The sequence below is a fragment of the Paramisgurnus dabryanus genome, chromosome 8 (assembly GCF_030506205.2).
Source record: "Paramisgurnus dabryanus chromosome 8, PD_genome_1.1, whole genome shotgun sequence".
Classification (NCBI taxonomy): Eukaryota; Metazoa; Chordata; class Actinopteri; order Cypriniformes; family Cobitidae; genus Paramisgurnus; species Paramisgurnus dabryanus.
In genome coordinates, this window is record NC_133344.1 from 26,064,816 (window position 1) to 26,087,187 (window position 22,372).

General features: G+C 36.4%; 2 long non-coding RNA genes across 2 annotated transcripts; one reads left to right on the forward strand and one right to left on the reverse strand.

Annotated features, from left to right (window-relative positions):
• Nucleotides 1–1,703: 1,703 nt before the first annotated feature.
• LOC135771145 (uncharacterized) lies at nucleotides 1,704–21,435 on the reverse strand. Its single transcript, XR_010542841.2, has 3 exons — nucleotides 21,065–21,435; nucleotides 20,559–20,612; nucleotides 1,704–2,684 (listed from the first exon to the last, which is right to left on the reverse strand). It is a non-coding gene; the product is annotated as an uncharacterized lncRNA (long non-coding RNA).
• On the forward strand, nucleotides 6,316–7,973 carry LOC135771144 (uncharacterized). The gene is made up of 4 exons (XR_010542839.2): nucleotides 6,316–6,493; nucleotides 6,893–6,941; nucleotides 7,335–7,378; nucleotides 7,801–7,973. It is a non-coding gene; the product is annotated as an uncharacterized lncRNA (long non-coding RNA).
• Nucleotides 21,436–22,372: the final 937 nt, after the last annotated feature.

The window sequence follows — 22,372 nt, forward strand, 5'->3', positions numbered from 1 at the left end:
AATTAAGATTTGTTGAATAAAATATCAGCCTTTTAAGAATTTAGGCAAAATGGTTACTACACTGTAAACAATTATTTGTTGCACTTTAAAAAAAAGTAAAAAAAAAATGTTTAACAACTTTCTTGACTAGATAGGAGTTGCTAGAAATTATTAAAATAAAGTTGAATGAGCTTAAGTTATTTCAACTTAATTTTTATAATTTATAGCAACTCCTCTATTGAAGTTGAAATTAATTGTAATTTCTAAGTGATTAAATACTTAAAGGCAAGAAGACAATTCAAATAGATTCTTCAACAAATGTTTAATGATTAAAAATATTTCTATATATAAAAATCCTTTTTAGAACATGAAATGCATTTTAGTCATGGCCATAAAAAGCGTTTGCACTGATAAAGTGATTTGTTGTGTCAACATTATTCATATTATAAGCAGCTTTACTTAAAAAAATCTGCTAAATATTTATAACGTAATTACAAAGTTACCTTAAAAGTATAAAGTGTTGTTTTAACTACAGTAAAAAATTAAGTAAAAGTGCTGTGTTGAATACCCATAAGCCCTTTGCCTGAATATTTGTATTATTCATGTTTTCAAGTGGTATTTAAATAGTTGTTAATAAGAGTTAAAGGTTTAGGCTCTTAGTATTATTTATGCATTTAAAATTGTAATTCAGCTTGGTAAACATTGATATATGCTCATTATAAAAGAGCATACAAATCTAGTGCATCATTTTTATCAGTGTACCTTTCTCTAATCATAAACCATGCCTTTAAATCATTCATATAATATTACTTTGTTCTGGTTTGAAACCTGAGAGTTAACCTAATAATGCCCATCCTGCCCATTTACCATAAACTTAACATAATTACAATAAATGTCAAACAGAATTTGTATTTAAACTAAGAGGAGCAATGTTATTATTTCTTGCAATACTTACTGTAAGTGCCATCAAAAAGTTTAACACTTCAGACACCTAAAAATGTATGAATGTCATATAAATGATGTGCCTTTCTGAGCCATACATTAAATAACGTATTCTCACAATCCAACTCCTCTAGCAAAAAAATAAATAAAAATGGCTGCCTTAAATTTTTAGGTATAATCAAATTGGCTGTGCAAGTAATATCAACTTACTATTTTAAATCCAATCCAAATTTGCTATAACTTAAAAAAAGTAAAAGTTTTTTTATAAATTTATTTTGGTGAGTTAAGGTAAAACATGTTGCCATGAACTACTGATCACATGATATTTTAAAGTCAGCAGAGTTTATCCCAGCATCTCAGGGCACAGGAAGGGAACACCCTGAATATGACCAACCTATAGCAGGACACTCACTCAGACACACAGATATTTACTGTGCTTGAGAACACTTTAAATGCAACAAATTTCAGGACATTTTTAAGTTTACTCAACTTTTAGACCAAATAGTTGAAATAACTCTTATTTACTAAGTAATGTCCAATGTCTATCATGTCTCTCATCTTCACTAAAAAGAAAACATGTTGAATCAACTTAACACACTTATGCAACCTAAGTGGATTTCTGACTCATCATAGAACATAATATAACATTTAAAAAAATGAAGGCAGTGCCACAAATAAAAAAATACTGAAATGTATTATTTATCTTTATTACTGCACTCTTAAAAATGTTGGGTTATTTTCAACCCAGCGATGGGTCAAAAAGGGACAAGCCCAGCCATTGGGTTAATGCAGAAAATGTTTATATTTGACACAATAATGGGTTAAAACAACCCAGCAATTTGGGTTGAAAAAACCTAGCATAGGTTAAATTACAACCCAACGTGCTGGGCTTGTCCTTTTTTGTCCCTATGGGCATAGTTTAGATATATCATATCATCCATTTAAATATAATTTTTGAAAACAAAAGAAAACTAACAGAGACAACAACAACAGCATAAATAAAGTCAGCAAACGGTTAAACAGTAATTCTGTTTATTAATATTAACCACATCACCAGTTAACTTGCTAAAAATGCATGCCGGGAACTTTTAAACCCTTGTTTAATATAAAACTGTTTAGACAAACACATAGTCCAGTCAACTGAATATTCTGTTAAACATGTTGATGAATAATCTCATTCATTATACACAAAATAAATAAATAAATAAAAATCACTGTTCCTACGAAAACATTTTACTTTATTATTTTTATGGGGAGACTATTTTTACAGGGCATTTTTAGCATCTCCAATTTATTTTCTGAGCAATTTTGCAATTACTTGGTCCCAATGTCATCTTTATATTTATATTCACACAGGTGCACCACAGCGGAGTAAAGTGGAGTGCAATTACATCCTTTAAACCATACGTATTTATTAAAACAAAGGATTTAAATCCAGCATGTTGTTCCGCCGAAGACCTTAAAATAAACCGATTAAAATACAGGGGAAGAACAGCTGTTTAACGACAGCTGTTTAACAAGACATAACATCAGGTTGGTGTGAGCTGGAGAAACTATCGATCAGAATGTAAAAACACTGCGTCCTGATACAAATAGCCCAAGTAAAAGCATCTGCCTACCGACAGATTAAAACATCTTTGAAGTCTGCCATACATCACTTGAAACTCCTCATCTTGGTTTTAAAGCTAATACGCTTAAGTCATCCAGAAGTCAAAGCTGCTCCTTCACGAATTTTAATCCTGGCTTTGATGATTTGTTATGTACTGCAGGAGAGAAAAGGAGAAAAAGAACGGTTAAAATTGTACAGGAACTTTTACTTTGGGATAAGCTTCGTATCTGTTTATAGAGACCTAAGTTGACCATAGTTTTCCCACAAAATGTAGGAAATAAAAATAACTGTTTTAGTTTCTATACAGCAAAAACATAAAATATTATTTTGTTAAAGTGGTTAATAAAAGCCATAAATAAATAGCACAGATATTGTGTGCTGGGAAAGAGTAATGATCAGTAAAAAAGAAATGAGATGCAAAATATATTAAGATTAAATGAATGTGTCTGAAAGCATTATGGGTTTATTACCCCTTCTGAATGAAAACTAAAGTAGTCTTGAATTGCCCTGCGATTACAAACAAACAAACAAACACATTAAAGTAAAAAACACAGATTGAGGCACAACAAATGCAAAACAGCCCCATCTGTCATTGGTTAAATAAATAAACACTTATGTAAATATATTTTTATATAAAAATCTTATTTTTTTGGTTTAGGAATAAATTACTACCAGGAAAAATTAATTTACATTATAAATATATTCTTTGGAAGAAGTCAGTATAATGCTATTTTCGTCTTTGAAATATTACTCCTTATCATCTAAAATATCTTTCAAAAATAAGTTTCTTTAAAAATTCTCAAGGGAAGCAATGCATGAAGCTTCTTTTAGTATTAGCATTACTAAAGCCTACATTAAAAACCTTTCACCCATGCACGAGCTGTCTGCCAAACGTCCCCACTAACCCGACTCGTCTGTGTGAGCCAAGTAAACGAAGTCACACGAAACAGAATTATTTATCATTATTGAGTTGTTTTAAATTCATTTTAATTTCGGTTTAGAAGATCTGACACTATGAAGACACAGTCAGTAGATATGACACCGAGCCAGCCACCACATCCAGAGGTGTTATTACATTCAGACAGGCCCTGTGCAGGGTCAGCAGGTTTTTGAAGAAACCTTTCTTAGTGGCTCAAGTGTATCAGCTATTTTCTACAGCAACCTAATATGAATGACCTAAAATCAGGGCTTGTCTAACATCAAGGTGTTGGATCTGCTGAAACGTGTTTTGTAGCATTCTGAAGATTAACAGTACATTAGACTTTAAAGGCTTCGTGTGTAGTGATAAAACAAAAGTGCATTATATTCAAAACAAAAGGATCGTAAATTACAGACACAAACTGACAAAGGGCTTATTATCACTCCAGGTCTTAAACTGACAAATGCTTTCGCTCACGGTGGTCTGAAAAAACTGCTTTCAACCACGTCATTTACTGTAACGCAGCTTTGGGATTTCTTTTTTTGCTCCTCAACTATTTGCGATCGTCAATACACTTATAAATAAAACATGTTGTGTGGTAGCCAATAAAAAGACAAGTTACATTGTCTGTACAATTTGCTGGATGCTCTTAAAAAAACATTAGCCAGCACAAAAAAATTGTGCTGAGTCCAGGAGGAAACACTGAGCCAATAGTGGATGCAGAGCCCATCTCTCCACAAATCAATGGGGTGCGGTCACTTCGCATGCAAACGTTCTCAAACAAACACGGGCATAATGCAGACATTAACACATACGCTTAACCGCAGACACTTGATCATAAAATAAGTAGGCCAAAAGCCATGCGAGGATACGACTTGGAGAATGTTCAAATGAGAAGAAAACTAAAATGACAGCAGGAGAAAACTGAGTGGGATAGAGAGAGAAAGAACGAGACGGAGAAAAAGGCATCACACGCACAAAAAAGAAAATCTGGCTCGTTCTATTTTGGTTGCTGTCAGCTCGTGGATAATCTGCTGTAGCTTCCCTCACAGAGACGCTAGAATAAGAGCAGGCTTAGTCCCTGAGACATCTCACCGATTCACTTCAAAACACATCTCCACAGCGACCGGCAAAGCCTCCCACTGCATCTCAATTCACATTCAAACAAACACTCACTGCGCCAGAGAAACCGAAGAATCATGACTTCATCTTGAATGAAACTGTTGAAGCTTTGGAATGATTTGTATTGGGAAATTGGTTCGTTTTTACATGGGAAAGTTGACACGGGGATGAATGTCAGTAATGATGAAGATGCTTTTCTAGCAGTGGGATTGTGTGATGGCTAATTCAGAACAAAATTACAACAATTTGAGAATTTTTTATTCAGATTAAAATATAATTGGTTTTGTGGTCCAGGGTCACATTTTGTGGTCATTAAAATTATAAGTATATTTTAGTGATGCACCGATGCATCGGATATTTATCGGCCGATTTTTGATGAATTTGAAACCATCGGCATATCGGCAATAGCACGAGAAAGGCAGATACCGATTGTTTATTAATTAACTGCATAAAGAAATCCATTATATGTAAAAAAAAAAAAAATGAGTTAAAATAAAATAAAAAATAAATGCTGAATAGCAAAAACCATCTTTTAAGGTTGTCATGCTGTCTTATTATATTTGTTTTAGCTTAATTTGTGCCTCTCTTATTATGTTGGTCAGTTGAATGTTAATTAGATCCAATCCATGTTCAGTAAAAATAATTTGATGCAGAAACCAGACCAACTGTTTAGTATTGTATACAAGTGTTTAATATCGGCATCGGACAGAAGTTGTCTGTTTAAATCGGTATCGGCCCAAAAAAATCTTATTGGTGCATCCCTAGTATATTTGTAGTAATAGCTTGTCAAAATATGTTTTTAATGCCAAAAATCATTAGGATATTAAGTGAAGATCATGTTCCATGAAGATATTTTGTAAATTTCCAAACATAAATATATAAAATTTTTAGTAATATAGGGAAGGCAAGTTTATTTGTATAGCACATTTCATACACAGAGGTCATTCAAAGTGCTTTACATATGTGTTTATTTGGACAACATTAAAGGCAATTTTCTTAATATTTATATTTTTTGCACCGATAACCCTGGTGAAAAACAAATATACTTTATTGTATTTCAAGTATATTTAACTTTGCAATAGTACATTACAAATATACTTACAAAGGAATGTACTTTCTTTAAACATATTTAAAGTATGCTTACAACACATTTGCGCGTATTTTTTACAATTAAACTTTTAACATACTTCAAAATAAATATACTTTAGTATATTTTCTAAAAGTATACTTTAGAAAAATATACTTAAAGTTAAAGTTTTGTGCAATTTTTAAAGTATACTAAATTTAAACTTATTTTAAAATGTATTTTAGGTATACTTTATCGGTATGCTTAAAGTTATCATTATAATAATGCACTGACAGTATATTTCTAAAATACATTATTTAGTATTCTTTAGAAACAGTATATTTTAAGTACATTTTCAAAGTATATGGGGTGTACAAATGTTTATTATTTTATGGAGAAATAACGTGGGCTTAAAATTACGAGAGAGCAGTATGTTCAGTTACATTTTATATTGTAGATGTATACATTTGTAATATACTATTAACATAAGGTACACTTTAACTTCACTATAGTCAAGCATTGGATAAACCAATTAACTGTGTTTTACCACAAAATAACCGTGGTTTTGCTAATAATAATCAATACACCAAAAAAACATGGTTACTAAACTTTTACCACAAAAAAAAAACATTCATTTTCGTAAGGGGAATATGAGTGTTTTTTTTTTTTTTGTAGTTTTTCAGTCAATTGCATACCGCTTTTAGCTGTACAAAACTTAAACAGTTTTCGTAAATGCATTTCAGAGAAAAGTGAATTCTGAGATTTGAATAATGCATCTGACGTGTGTGTGATGACGTCACGACGCACGTATTTTGATTTTTACCAGTCGTTCAAGGCGGACGGATTCAGTCCCAAGGTACGTTAAAATAGCTTAAAATTAATTATATTTGATTATCGTTTGACCATTCTGAAGTTTAACAGTAGACTATCATATTTCGAATGCGAAATGTTGTCAAAAAAGCGGTGTCTAACTCGCTATATTAGTGATAAGCTGCTGTGTAGCTTAGCTTAGCTTATAGCTAATGTTAAAGGTTTGAAAGATAGCACTGTCAGCCTGTTATATCGAATTAGTACACCCGATTGTTTTGTTAAATATATGTATTGGTGTGTATGTATATGTTAATGAAAAAAGGTAGCGTCAGAAAATCTGTTTTTTAAATGTAGCGTGAAAGTCAACCATTTATTGACTGTTTAGAGGTTGTAAGGCTTTTACCTAACTGTATTTAGTATTAATGATGCTGCATTCTTTCCTCAGAAGCTAAAGTTTTTCAAAGACATTTGTAGGGAGGACTTTGCAGCTAATGGTAAGTCATTTTAAACTCTTAAGATATAATAATTCATTCGTAGTAGTAAATCAAGCTTCAGTTTAGATAACGTTATACATATTGAGGCGGTTTCCCGGACAGGGATTAGACTAGTCCTAGACTAAACTAAATGTAAGAGCTGTCCAAACTGAAAACAACTTGCACTGACATATCTTAAAATACACCAGTGTCCTTTGTTTTGCCTCAAAATGCACACAGGTAATGTTTTTATTAAGGCATGTTTTTTGAAACTGGTTATATTTCTTAATTAAACTAAGGCCTAGTCCTGTTTTAAGATAATCCCTTTCCAGGAAACACCCAATTGTCTGCTTGTTGCATTTTCTTTCTGACAATTTTTACATTTAAATTTAATACAATAAAATCTTTCTTTAGGAGCTGAAGTATTTTATGTAAGGAGGATTTTGCAGCCCATATAGGCAAGTCATTATAATGAAAACTCTTAGGGGTGGTTTCCCGGACAGGGATTAGCTTTATCCAGGACTAGACCTTAGTTTAATTAGGATAGTTTTAACAAACATGCCTTACTAAAAACATTACTTATGTGCATAACGATGTAAAACAATGGGCACTGATGTATTTTAAGATATGTCAGAGCAAGTTGTTTTCAGTTTGGACAGCTCTTACATTTATTTTAGTCTAGGACTAGTCTAATTCCTGTCTGGGAAACCGCCCCTTAATATATATGATGACATTTAAGTCAAGCTCTAGTTTAGGTAAAAATATATCTGCTATACAATCTCTGCCAGTAAACTATAGATTTAATACAGTAAGTCTTAAATAAATGTAATGTTTTAATATTAAACACTTTTTAATTGAGCTTATTGTCTCTCTTTTTCAGATTTCCTTAGGCTGAACCAAAACCTGCCAGACTAAAGTTGATTTGGGAGAGAAAGACGTTGTAAACTCAATCATCTTGACATTCTTCAATGAGTAATTGTTCAATTTTTAGGCAAATACTGTACACTTTGAATGCTGTGAATAAAACTATATTTTAAATATATTTAAAATGAATTGTTTTTGACTGTTTTAATCAGCTTTTATTTATTTGGAAAAAATTATTTTGGTTATGTTACCAGCTAAAGTAATCTATTCCCAAAATAGCACTCTTTAAGTTAACTAATTATTAACGCACTTGAAGTATACTCATTACTAATCTAGCTGCAGATATGTAAAAGTATACAAAATGTAATGTACTTGGCATATTCATTTTTCACCAGGGCAGTTTTTAGAATTTTGGATTGGCCAAAAATATATAGAATGTACGCAAACAGTCTATTTAAGATATACTGATTGTATGTTTGCAAGACACTCATAATACATTTGTAATGTACTCCTAACATAAATAAAACACACTCTAAATCCACTTATCAAGCATGAATTTAGCACAAAAACAGTCATGTACTTAAATTGTACTAAATACACTTAAAGTTGTTCCACTTTAGCACACAAAAGTACACTAAATACACTTAAAGTTGTACTTTGTTACAATTAATATACAACTAAAATATATTAAGTACAAAATTAGTTGTTCCAAAATAGCACTCTTTAAATAAACTAATCAATAGCACACTTTAAGTATACTGGTCATTAGTGTGACTGCAAGTATACTTAAGTATATCAAAATTAAATATATTTAGCATACTATTTTTTCACCAGGGTAGTTATATCTCGGCTAAATATTGTCCTATCAAACCATATGGAAAGCTTATTTAATCAGCTTTCAGATGATGTTTATATACCAGTTATATAACATGAGCATATATTCAGACAAGGGAATTGTGATTTTACCCATGCTGGGTTGTTTCAAGCACTGATGTATATAAATTACTGGATTGTGCATGACGTCACAATTGTGAAGCCACCACGCCACCATATTGGTATGCCCAAACCTTTTATTAAATCAATGGACGTTATCAGATTTTAATGATAAAACATCACTTTACTATTAGCCGTTTTTATATCTGAAGTCTCCCTTATACCGTTATTACAACGCAAACGTCCTAAGCATGTACATAGTTATTTACTGAAAGTTACTATACTGAAAGTTACTATACATTCATCTTCATTACAGTATCAGATCAGCGGACAGACCGCAGCATATTTAGTATTAATAACAAACGTGCTCATTCTGAAATCTAAATAAATAATCACAAATAATCATAATTATGTTATCTTTACAAGTAACCTTAACTTATTCAGAGAAATACTGTAACACTGACTGTAGCTTAATGTCAAAAAACTTAATTGATACCCGTGTCATTACCAGAATGCAGCAAACACGCTCAACCTTAACGGTTTTTATAAATCCATTATCCTGCCTGATTAAAACATAAACATTGCAAATAACACCAGAAGTAACAATTAACTTACGTACACATATCCTAAAAATGAATCTTGTGTAACTGATACGCTGTAAAGCGGGTGAATTTAGATCATGATTTTGAATGGAAGTCAATGATGCCCTCTGCCGGTTGGGTATACCAAGATGGCCGCTCGAACTCTACGCCGGCATCACCTTACGGTGTAACGTTAAACATTTTATGCGCAATCCAGTCATTTATACAGATCAGTGGTTTCAACCCAAAATGCTGGGTTGTTTTAACCCAATGTTGAGTCAAATATAAACATTTTCTCCAATTTAACCCAGCAGCTGGGCTCTTTTTGGAGTGTATGGTCAAGGTAAACTGTTACTAATTCAAGGGTATTTTTTAGTGATGCACCGATGTATCGGCCGCCGATATTTATCGGCCGATTTTTGATGAATTTGAAACCATTGGCATATCGGCATTAGCACGAGAAAGGCCGATACGGATTGTTTATTAATTAACTGAATAAAGAAATCCATTATATGTAAAAAAAAGTATTAATACTGTTAATAAAATAAATGCTGAATAGCAAAAACCACCTTTGAAGGTTGTCATGCTGTCGTCTTATATTTGTTTTAGCTTATTTTGTGCCTCTCTTGTTATGTTGGTTATTTGAATGTTAATTAGATAAAATCCATGTTCAGTAAAAAATAATTTGATGCAGAAATAAACTAGCTAATAGGCCAACTGTATAGTATTGTTTACAAGTGTTTAATATCGGCATCGGCCAGAAGTTGTCTGTTTAAATCGGTATCGGCCCAAAAAATCCTATCGGTGCATCCCTAGTATTTTTACCCAAATGTCCCAATGCTGAGGCAAGTTGTCACAAGAAGTAAATGCATGTTCAATTATCTATTAATTTTCTTGACCATTAACATGCAATATGTAATATGATATATTTAATTAAAAAGTTACAGTAGCCCCAATGTTTCCTAAATATAACAATCCAGCTAGCTTAACCAATTTCTACATAAAATCATCTTATATGTAAGAACATTCTGTAAAAATATAACCTTGATATCTTTAAAATTGACTGTGTAAGGTCATGTCAAATTTTGAAATCATACTTTGATGCTTGCTTCTAATCTCATAAATATTAAATAAAGACATTAGCTTGGATTTCACAGACAGCGTCACATTTTTGAGACTCATGTGGACAGATTTTATAGAAAATGCTCCAGCATGACACAAAGAATCAGCTTATGTATTATTTGTATGTGCCTGGAAAAATCCAGGCAGGGGCATGACATGAAGACAGCACTGTGCATTGCTTTATGTTAACCTCGAGATGGCAAAAAGGGGAAGATGCAGTGGGCATTTAAATCAGCCTTGCTATATGCATGTCTGACAGGTTTAATAAACTGACGACGGGAAGAATACGACCGATGGCTCACACCCAGTCTGCCCTCTGACTCGCTGTGCAAGTCAGTCAATAGTCACACACACAAACCGAGACTATAAAAATCTGTAACACTTTACAATAAGCTTGTATTTGTTAACATTAGTAAATGCATTAGATAGCAAGAACTAGGAATAAGCAATATAGATCAGCATTAATTAATCTTTGTTAATGTCAATACTGTTGTTCATGTTGGTTCATAATTTGTGCATTTACTAATCTTAAAAGTTACAACTTTGGATTTTTATTTATTTATTTATAAATGCTGAAATAACATGAAGTAAGATTAATAAATGCTGTAGAAGTATTGTTGTTGGTTCATGTTAGCTAATGCATTAACTAATATGAATAAATACAACCTTATTCTAAAGTGTTACCAAAGTAATATCTGTGTTGCTCTTCCAAATTTTAGGTTTAAAAAGAAAATGACGAAATAATAAATCATTTATTTAATATATAAAATGCATACACTTTTATTTAACAAATCAGCTTATTAAAAGTTAACAATTTAATGGATATGTTTTTTGTTTGTTTTAATATCTCAATTAAATGAAAAATACTTAGATTGAATCATTTGAAGACAAAAATTGTTTTACTTATTTTTTAAAAATATTTTAATAAATTTTATTTTATAAACATTATTGATAACAATTCATACTGAATATTTACTGTTTGAACAAATTAGTAAACATTGTTTATCCTATATTATTGTTAAACATATTATCAATGAAGCAAAGCTCTAAATACCACAACACAAACTATATATTAAAACAACTAAAAATAATAATGAATGATTATTATATTTGAACAATAATGTCATAAGTCATTCAGACATTTATTGTCAATATTCTTGCCATAGTAGCCAAACAACATCACTACTATAAGATGTGAAGTCATCTTAGGATGGTCTCATGCTTTGCTAAACATCACAATGTGTGGCATGACAGCAGTACACTTTAATATGAATGACCACTTTGTAAGACTTGTGCCATATAATTGTAACGTGTCAAGGTGCAGCTCTGGAAATCTTTAATAGCCGTACCAATGAAAAATCCAATTTATAGCACTGGAGCCATTTTTCCTTTAAGGCGCCTCGGGTAGTGTGAGAAACACGATTTAAATGTTACTTTGTCTGTGTGTTTCCATCAAATAAAGCACAGAGACAGAGCTGATGATGACACAGTGAGAAACAAAGCTGCCACCATGAGACCTGGCCACTAGCTGCCCCTGGCAAATCGCTGAGAAAGAAACGTCAAGCACTGTCATGTAAATCGCGTTGACAACAGTCACCACAGCTACACAATTTCTGGCTCCCGAGGGAACGGGGCCACAGCCAAAAGACACAATGTTTATTAATGACAAATTAATCAGACAGCAAGCACGATTATGGAGTTACGCACAAATGATCTAAGACCGTTGCTTATCATGCTTAGAGAATCAGAGGGAGCACAAATATGCTGATTGCATTTTTCACCAATAATATTGAGTTTAAAAAAATTGTTAATATAAAGGTCATTTTCACTACAATTTGGTGCTTTATAAAAAATCATTAATTAGTTAAAAGTGAAAGGAATGCAGGTAATCTCACATCATTAGCCGCCAAAGCTATTGAGTTCAATAAGGCCCGGTCAGATGAGCCAGAACAAGGCCGATCCAACTCCACATTCCCACAGTAACCAAGGGGATTTCCAACCGTCTTCACATGAACCTACTGACCTGAGTACAGTGAAAGGAATACTGTTCGACACGGTGAGCTCCACGGACAGTTCAGTACAGAGGATGAGAGGGCTGACCTATCCGTGCATTCCTGAGCTAGGCGGGATGGGGTGGAGGTAAAAGCCTTGTTGATATACACTGGTGACATTTCCCCGCTGGTTTAATTAGGTTAGTCCTGTGAGCTGATTAATCTTCCTATGCTTGCACTGGTAATCCTTAAGACGCTTCAACATGAACCGAGTTTAGTGTTGCCGCCTTAACTGCGTGTTTGCGCGGATGGCCATATATATATATGGCCTAGGGGGCAGTTTTTTGGGAAAGGTAACCCCCCAATAATCAAAACTCTCCAATATTTCTGCAATAATTAATGAAAACATATGTAAAGTTGACATTACAATGCCACCAATGTTCAAACTAAGTATATGCCCTATACAAAGCCTTAGCAGTGTTGCCAACATCCTCACTTTGTCGCTAGACCCTTTTATTGACTTTTCCCAAAAAAGAAAAGAAACAAATCGACTTTTTGAACAAACCTTAAGTAACCCTTGATTTATACTTGTTGTGTTGTCTGACGAAAGAAAAATATGTGAATGATAAAGCTTTATTGAGGTGGTGTTTACATAAGAGCATTTGCGTTTTAAAAACGGCATTTTAAAATAAAAACGATCATCGTCTATACTGGCATTTCAGAAACGATCTTCGTCCACACTATACACGACCATAAACACATGTAACATGACCATTCATGCACATTGGGCATGCGCATACAAGTATAAAAGATAAATATTGGGGTGTGAAAAATTCATATCCGGATAATACCTAGGATTTTGCAGATAAAATTAACAGATTATATTTTGGATCCTTCAAAAAAATTTGTGAAAGTCTTATATTGTTCCAGCTCCCTCCTACGACACATTGATAAGATTAATAGGCTAATATTGGTGTTATTAACCCATGGGTGTCAGAAACAAAAAAAATGTGGGTGGGCCCCCAAGCCAAAGCCCCCCCCCCCACAAAAAGCATTTACTGGAGTAGATGCTAGTGTTGAGCGATATGCCCCATTTTGAGATCGTCCTATCGTCAGCCTGTGAGATCATCCATACACGATATAGTATCTGGGAGTGGGGCAGTTGTTTCATTTTTTACTCATTATGACAAGTCACTTGATTTGTGGACAAAAAAGAAGCAAGGGCAACACCGTCATGACCGCAACCTTTTTAAAACTGATGCCATTAATCCCAGCATGTCATTAAAACCCAGGCGCTCTAAAATTTCCTGCATGCAGGGAGCGGGAACAACACACTTGCTGGTTTTAACCCTCTGCGCGCTAACAACCTCTCTAGTGCATGGAAATGTCAGAGCTGCGTGTATTACAAGCTCATGTGCGAGGAAAAGTCTGAATCATATCAAAGTCTGAATCATACAAGTTCAGGTGATAGAAGAGTCCATGCCGCGCGCGTTAAGTCCAGGTGCGTGCGAGAAGGATTCCTTTCATGTTACAAGCCCTCTCGCGCAAAGTGAAGCCCATAAACCCTCCCATGCGAGGAAAAGCACGCAATGGGCATGTTAATGTGAAACTATGATGATAATAATAATAATAATAACCACCGCCAATTATCGCAATTGGCTATATGTCTGACGATCGTTGATATATGATACTATCGTCTATCGGCACAACCCAAGTAGATGCCTTTAAATAATACAATTGCTTTTATTGAATAAAAGATGGTAGCGGTTGGAGATCTATAGTTTGGATGGGATCAGGCGGTCTTACAATAGCCCACTCCCGACATCGTTTTACAGAGCAGTGTATCCGCACTATATTGATTCTAACTGACCACCTGTCATTCTTTTAATGCATGGATCTTTAAAGAAGTTCCGTAAAAAATAACCTACTAAATTTGTCAGTAGTATAACAAGTCTTTAGCAAGTACAGTATATCGTTTTCATTTATGTCATATATTATTTAGAATTTTGAGTGATATAACCCATTTAATTTTTTTCTCTGTTACATCAATATATATATATTTAACTAATACAGTCGTCGTCGTAATATTTTTTTGTAAAAAAGATGTTGAGTTCATTCATATTTTGCAAATAATTTAAGAGACAGATGTCATATTTCATTTATTTTTCTCATTTTTCCACTACTCTGCTGACAGTACAATGTTAAAATATATTTTTATTTTGACAAGACGAATAAATGTAAACTGATACAATTTTTGTATACCCATTTTATATTTGTTAAACCCAATCTGTCTTTATTAGTTAGAGAAATATATAAGATCTCTAGTCCTGCAGGTGATAGCAGTGAAAATGGAGTTACATTTATATGCACTCTAAATGAGCCAAGTGCAATCCGATAAGTGAACAGACATATGCTAAATATGAGAAAAAATGAGTGGATTCAATATCATTAGTCTTAAAAATATAATGGTTCCAATGCCCATGTATTAACCAAACAGAAAAGTCTTTATGATGTTAAACAGAAGCATTTAAGTAAACAGTACTAAACAGTAGTGTACAGTACTTGAGCAAATGCAAACTTCTATCAAACATAACAGGTGATGCACAGTTTTAGCCTACATAATTGCTTATTGCTTTACTGTAGCAAGTTCCTCTTCAGCTATTTCATGCAGCATGTTTATAATACTTCATTGTTTATAGTTCATATTGGTCATGTATTTGTCAGAAAAACACAAAATAACTTCTCAGGTAACTTCCATTTACCTGTCGCTGTTCTCTCACACATGTCCTCCGCTCATGACAAAAAATGCGATATCTAGAATAAAAGTGTGCGTGGGGTCCTTCGCTGGTGACATAGAAATTGCAAAGAGCACAATCAGCATAAAAAAATTATTATAAAGTATTAAAAAATCTATATGAAGTTAATTTTTTACAAGTAATGCACACACCACAATCAAACTTGGTGCTACATTATGCTCTGAATGTGCATGCAAATTGAATTTGTGGGCTGGTTTTGAAAAGCAAGTGATTTTCTCCATAATATGATTTTGCACATTGTTAAAACAATAACGGTTTGTAGTATAATCTATAACTGAAACCCTGGCGCAAGTTCATAATGCATATTTTGCCATTTTTTCAAGGCTGCGGAAGCATTGTCATGGTTTGTATTTGTTACGCATCAATGAGATGCACGGTATTCCTTTGATTATTCTTATTTATTTATATTCACAAAACATTGATTAAAATTAAAGAACAAATTATATGAAACAAAATTCGTTTTAAAGAAGCAAACAAAACGTATGAAGTGGTCTCAAGTGGAAATCCATATGAGGAAATGCGACGCAGATATTTTTTACCTGACGAGAGGGGTTCTAACAGACCAATCACAGCGCTTGTGGCCCACGTAGCATTGACTTCACCTTAGGCTGCTGCGTAGGGTTCGCGTCTCTGTGTAGGCTACGCCATATAATCGAAGCAGAAGTATAAAACCTGCTAAATGTGTTTTAAAACAGAAACACATTAAAGGTCCCAGTCTTTCTGTGTTTTTGAAGCTTTGATTTTGTTTACAGTCTACAATATAATATGTTCATGTTTCAGGTGTAAATAAACGCAGTATTTTTCACACAATTTACCTGTCTCTATTCCGCTGTTTTCAGTGTCCTAAAAATGGGCTGATATCTTCCTTGTTCTATGAAGTCCCTTCTTCAGAAATACGTAATGAGTTCTGATTGTGTAGTTTGTTTAGTGTGTTGTGATTCGACAGCAGCCTAGCAGAGCAGAGCCGTTTGAGCTTAGCTGGCGACTGACATATTCCTGTGGGCGGAGTTTAGTAAAAAGCTCTTATATTGACGTCATTAAAGCAGTAAGTAGAGGGCTGTAGAAACCAGCCATTCGCTTTAGGCTTTTCGCTGAATTTTGTCAAATATATCGCCTGGCAGTGAACTTTGAGCTTTATCATTTTGCACTGCAGGTATTACTTATGCTCTAACAGCAACATTACACACTAACTAAAGTTTGAAAAATGGGATCAGGAAGAATGTGACCTTTAATGTAAACATGGCCTTAGGCTTTATTCAGCTGTATTTAACACAGTATGTGAGCACAGAGAGGAGGAAAGAAGCATAAAAAGTGCCGACATTAGACAGAATGCCAACATCACACAACGGTGTCACGAATATGCTAATTAGTGTATGACATCACTAGACGACATTTAGTTATTTCAGGCAGGCTTCAGGTTATGGCTACAACTACCACTGCAAAGGGGGCAAGGTTATAAACAGATTATATCAAAATGAGCTATCAATCACTGGGCTCATATTTGAGTCTATCACTACCAAGCAAGTAATGTTACGTTTAGAAGACGTCTAATAGCCATCGAAACCCAGCATAGACAATGAGGCTAAATAAAAAAAAATTATTGGACTGTCAGTGAAAATTTTATAGACATCAAACCATGAAATACCAATAAATGAAACTAAACACATTGTAATCATGTTGACTTCGCTTACATTATATAATATCCTACATCTCACAAGCCATTTTGGCATAAACGACAGGTAACCAAATTTAAGTTTGTTTTGGCTAGAAGTGGGTTACTCGTATCTCGACTATATCAGGTCTAGTTACGATGAAATGATGATTATTGCTTGCTGGGTACTCTCTGCACACACACAGTTCTTTGTGTTCTTCAATGTCATCATCAATAGCTGCACTGGTTGTAGGCCCCTCCTACCCCAAAGGGAAAAGTATTTAGGAATGTTGCACGTAGGTGAAGATATGCTAGAAACACGTGTGTTAATACCCAACAATGACACGTTCATATTTACATATAGTACACATTCACATACTGTGAGATGCATCACCCTCTACTGACCCCTCTACATACTCTCATTCATTTGGTTGCTCCAGTGAAGTCATTAAAGCAATGAAGGATGGACTAACATACCTTCTCTAAATCAGTTTTCATGTGACTGCTCAGTAGAAAGACATTAAGCTAAACTTCCCTTACATTTCAGGTCATCCATAATGTATCATGAGCGCATTATGTTAAACCTCAGAACAGTTTATGGATACATTTAATTGTAATTCTGTGTTCATTTACAGTACATGTTTACCAAATGTGAGCAGCATCACCTGTAGGCATTATCTGCTTTGCACATGTGGTTTCCATACCATTGCCATTATTTCTTTGAAAACAAATGACTGTCATAATGATCTCAGAAGTATGTGATTTCCCACATGAAAGAAAAGATCCCATTTCAGAGAAAGCAACGATTAGATGAAGAGCGAATGAAGACGACGACTTCTCAGAATTTTCTTTTGAAAAGTTTCATATGTGTCTTCAAAACAGAATGTACTTAGATTTGATCAGACACTGATGTCTGCAAAGTTATTTCAATATTGTCTTGGGTTTGGTATCTGTTAGGTTTATAGACTCTACCCACTTACTGGATGTTAACAGTTGTCCCTTGTGTGATAATGTTTCGTTTTTGTAGAAGAAACTGAAAAAGTTGATATCAAAGTGATCATTGACTGATAACCCAACATCAAGTTTACTGACCAAACTCTCAGCAATAAAATCTTCCTCTGGGTAATCACCAACCCGCTCACCGTCTTTTTTATAAGACCACCCCCAGAATTACCTATAAAATGTTTGTGCTTATAAAAATGATTGGTGTTTGCCACAATAATGATCCATCCCAGCTTGTCCGCTACTTGATCACACACTTTACGGCCTGCGGTCAATGCAAACTCTCAAAAAATGATCTCGTTGTCATCAATCCAGCTTTCGCACTGCTTTGGCATTCCAGAGAACGATGGAATAATGAAATTTTTCAGTAGGATGTCTATAAACTCCTACTGCAGTCTGGGACAATGTCGAATGGCTCGGTGCCGCTTAGCCATGGGCGTCACCCGCTATGGCGCTTTATAACACTCCACCTGCACAACCTTCCTCACTGCGGCAGCCTTTGTTTGAAGCCAATCGTGGTCCACCTTAAAGCGAACGCATGGTTCCCTTTTCGCTTGCTGGTCCACCTTAAAAGTGGGCCAGGCTCAGTACCAGTGGTGTGCAACGTGAGTACAGAGAGACAGGAGTGAACAATAGATCTGCAGCCTAGACGCCAGAGCACAGCACTGCAGACATGGGGCAAAGCCATCATAATGCCATATTTACAAACATATGAGTAGAGGCCTTGGCTCTTTTTACCATTCAGTAAGTAATGTCAGTAGCAAATGCTCAGTGATTCCCATCCAAAATCCAGTAAACGATCTAAGCGATGTGCAAATCCTCTTAAAGATTGTGGCTACCTGTATATGCAGTACGAATATGCAAATGATTTTTATTAAATCGCGAGACATCGCAAAGCGTTCAGTATTGTACGATGACTGTAGGAGGGTTCTTGCGACGATGGGTACAGCGAAACGAATGGGGCGAGACACATAGGCGGCTGGGTTGTGGGTAGCAAAAAACAGACAGTGATGTGGGCGTGATGATGCCATGCATTACATGTATGATGCAGCGGATGATGTCTTAACCGCAGCACTGCACCATCTACGAATTGCGGCTAATTTTCTATTTCATAAAGCCTGTAACTTAAAAAAGGTCATAGTTAATGTTTGTAAGAAGCTGGCAGTAAATACCATGTCCCAAAGGCTGGACTCGCTTTGTCTTCTTATTGAAGTGTTGCCGCAATGACATTTTAAACCGCAGCCAGACTGTGCCACGCTGTCCACTGACACACTGTGTAAATGTAACGAATCACAAAAAAGCATCATTGAACTCTTGAGCAACCCCACTGTAGGTACTCACACATGTACACCACAGCTTCCTGAACCCTAAACTCAAATTGTTCGACTGAAGGGGTGTCTGATGCATGCATGCATGTCTTTGTGCTAGTTGCCTGCATATCGGCCATCCTTTAAAAACGTAAGGTCCAGTCGGCACTTCCGTACCTCAAGTTAAATAGGCATGCTACATGCTAAAACATCGAAATAGACACACATATGACTCAGCACACAGAAAAAAATGAGGTTTACTATAAGTGTACAGTCGAGGGCTCTCTGAGGTCAAACACAAGTGTACCGAGCCTTTGGCATGACGCTCTCCACAGTACTTTGTGCTGCTCTCAAATGTAAAGGCAAAGACAGGATAAGACATTGCTAATGAAATAATCGGCCATGGCTGATTTGGGAAATGCACGGATTAATTCGAATCCAACATCAAAAAGATTCCTGTGCTAAAAGTGCACCTATCCTCAACAATAAATCCTCAGCTGATTCTACCCACTAACGCATCACATGACCATTATGCCGGCATTTTTGCACCCCCCCCATCCACAGTGTCCTGCTTCCACCCTCATTTCTGTCTTGTTGATCTTAACTCTAAAATGTCTTTGTTTCCGACACGGACGTCGGGCTGATGACAGAGCGCCCCTCTCAGCTCCCGAGAACCTAACCCGTGCACATAACAGGAAAACGTCACAAGTTAGGGTCTCAGGGATTGTGAGAGGCGCATTTGGAGACCCACCGCCAACCTGTAATGAAATTCAAGCACAGGGTGGCCCTGTGTGGTCCCACCACAACGCATAATAAAAAGCATGTACAAACGGCAAGATTAAAAACGGGTCCCTGTTCTCGTGGTGTTTGCCAATCCCCCGACATTTGTTTGTATGTCTGTCTGTGACACAACAAGTGCAACCTTCAGCTAGACACAACATTGACCTGTCTCTCCCTCCCCCATAAGCTCTCTCTCTCTCTCTCTCTCTCTCTCTTTCTTTCCCAAGCAAGCACCCCCCCCACCGCCATTCTCCCGAACAATATGGCACTTTGTAAAAATGCCCCTGGCTCCAGGTAAACTCTTCACCAGCTCTCGTCTCTTTTCACATCCATTCAACGTTAATCATAAAAGCTCTCCATCCTGCGACTTACTACCGGTCTCAGCGACGCACATTATTGATTACTCCTAACCACAAAAAAAGACTCATGCACAAAAATACGAGCTCAGATGATATGCTTCTTTAAACAAGCTAACTGGCAAGACGATGCCAAACTGAGCCCAACACCAGCAGCTTCAGACAAAGGTAATGAAGACGCTAACAGATGCTACAGCTGTGGGTGGGGAGAATGAGAAAATGGCTTTAAACTCACCCTGGCTCGACCGAGGATGATGATGTAGCCGATCACGGCTCTCTCGCAGCCTGCCTGACAAAGAAAGTGAAGAGGAGAGAGAGAGACGGGGTGAGAGACAGACAGAAAAAGAAAAATCTCAGATTTCAACTTTTGTTGTTTTACTCACTGCCAAAACAATCTGAGAAAACTGAAAATCATGCGGTCATGTCGATCGGGAGGCTTTCCGCGTAAAACGAAACCGAAGGGCAATGAGAATGAAAGGAGGAGAGAAGAAGAGATGGATGGTGATACTAAAGCACAGGTCCGTAAGCGAGCGGATCGGATTCCTCCCTGGAAAAGGCAATATAGGTGGAAGGCATGCCGATGAGAAATGTATGTGATGCCAGTGAGGACGAGAGATGGTCTGAGCCACGGCCAGCAGCCAGGGCCACACCACCAGTAAATCATGCCAGGATTTTCGGAGCGGAGGGGGTGAGCTCACACACACACATAGACACTAAACACAGATACTCTCACTCATTCACCTAACTCGTCCGGCTCCGTTCAGGTCCCTTTACGCATATATCCCTATTCCAGGTCCGGCTGCATGAAAGAAAACAGGCAGCTCTACGGCGTCCCGCGGCAAGAGCACGGCTAGGACGCAGCGAATGCATCAATGTGCCGCGTTACAGCCTCTCGCCCTCTCTCCACACCCCTTCGTATCTGTCTTACATTTCATTTTCTCCCTCCCTCGCTGGCTCTCACTTTCTCCCTCTCTCTCTCCCCGAGCGCACACACACACTATCGCTCTCTCTCGCTCTCCGAGTTGTGCAGACCGGGATGCATGCAAAGAGGAGGGGGGAATAGGCTGACACCCCCGGTCCCTCTCACTCTCTTTATAAATCCATGTTGAGGGAAAAAAGTTCGAGCAGGAGGAAAAAGAGGGGGAAAAATAAAGAAATATCATCCATTAATTTGCTCGCACAGCTGTGATCATTTAAAACCAGAGGCCCGTTTCTCTGCAGTATCAACTGGGGGGGGGGATTGGTTGTTGGAGAGAGAAAGACGGAGAATAACGAAAAAGGGGATAAGAAAGTCATCCATTTTTCTGCACAGTTTGTCATTTCAAGAAAGTAATCTTTTAGGACGCCTCAAACGTATTCCCAACATCACATGCTCTGCATTATAATCACTATCCTTTACAAAGAGAATGAAAGTGAGAGAGAAAGAGAGAGAGTGACACAGCTACATGATGTGCTTGGCTTATAGAGGCTACATTTAATCTCCACTGGCTCCCCCAGGCTTGGACAGAGAGGGGGGAAGAGCAGCCCGAACCGATGGGGGAGGGACAAGTCGAGCAGGTAGGGAGGCTTTCGACGGACAACAGCGCGTGGGATTAAATCAGCGACGGCAGAGGAGGAAAAGCAAACTAGCACCACACTGCCCTCTTCCTCTCCTCCCAACATTTGTTTCTTGATCTCGCACTGTTTCTCAGTGTTGGGTCACTTTTCTCTTTGCCTAATCTCTGCGGCACCGCACGCATATAGATTGTTATATCCCGGACAGCGTGTGGTTTTCCATAGTGAAACGAGGATGCTATCCCTTTTAAATTTCCCCCTAGGCTCCACGGCGCCCCCCTTAACCACCGCTATCCTCATTTATCACCCTCTTTCGTCCAGATACAGCCAGCCATCAGCGAGGTGCTAATATTAGACCGCCTTTGACAGTGCCGGCTGCCGTCGCCGAGCTTATAGCAGACGGACACGCGTGCACACGCGCATATGCGTGCATGCAATAACATATGCACGGATCCATGCAGTTTGACAGCAATTGCAAATACAGCTATGCATGCA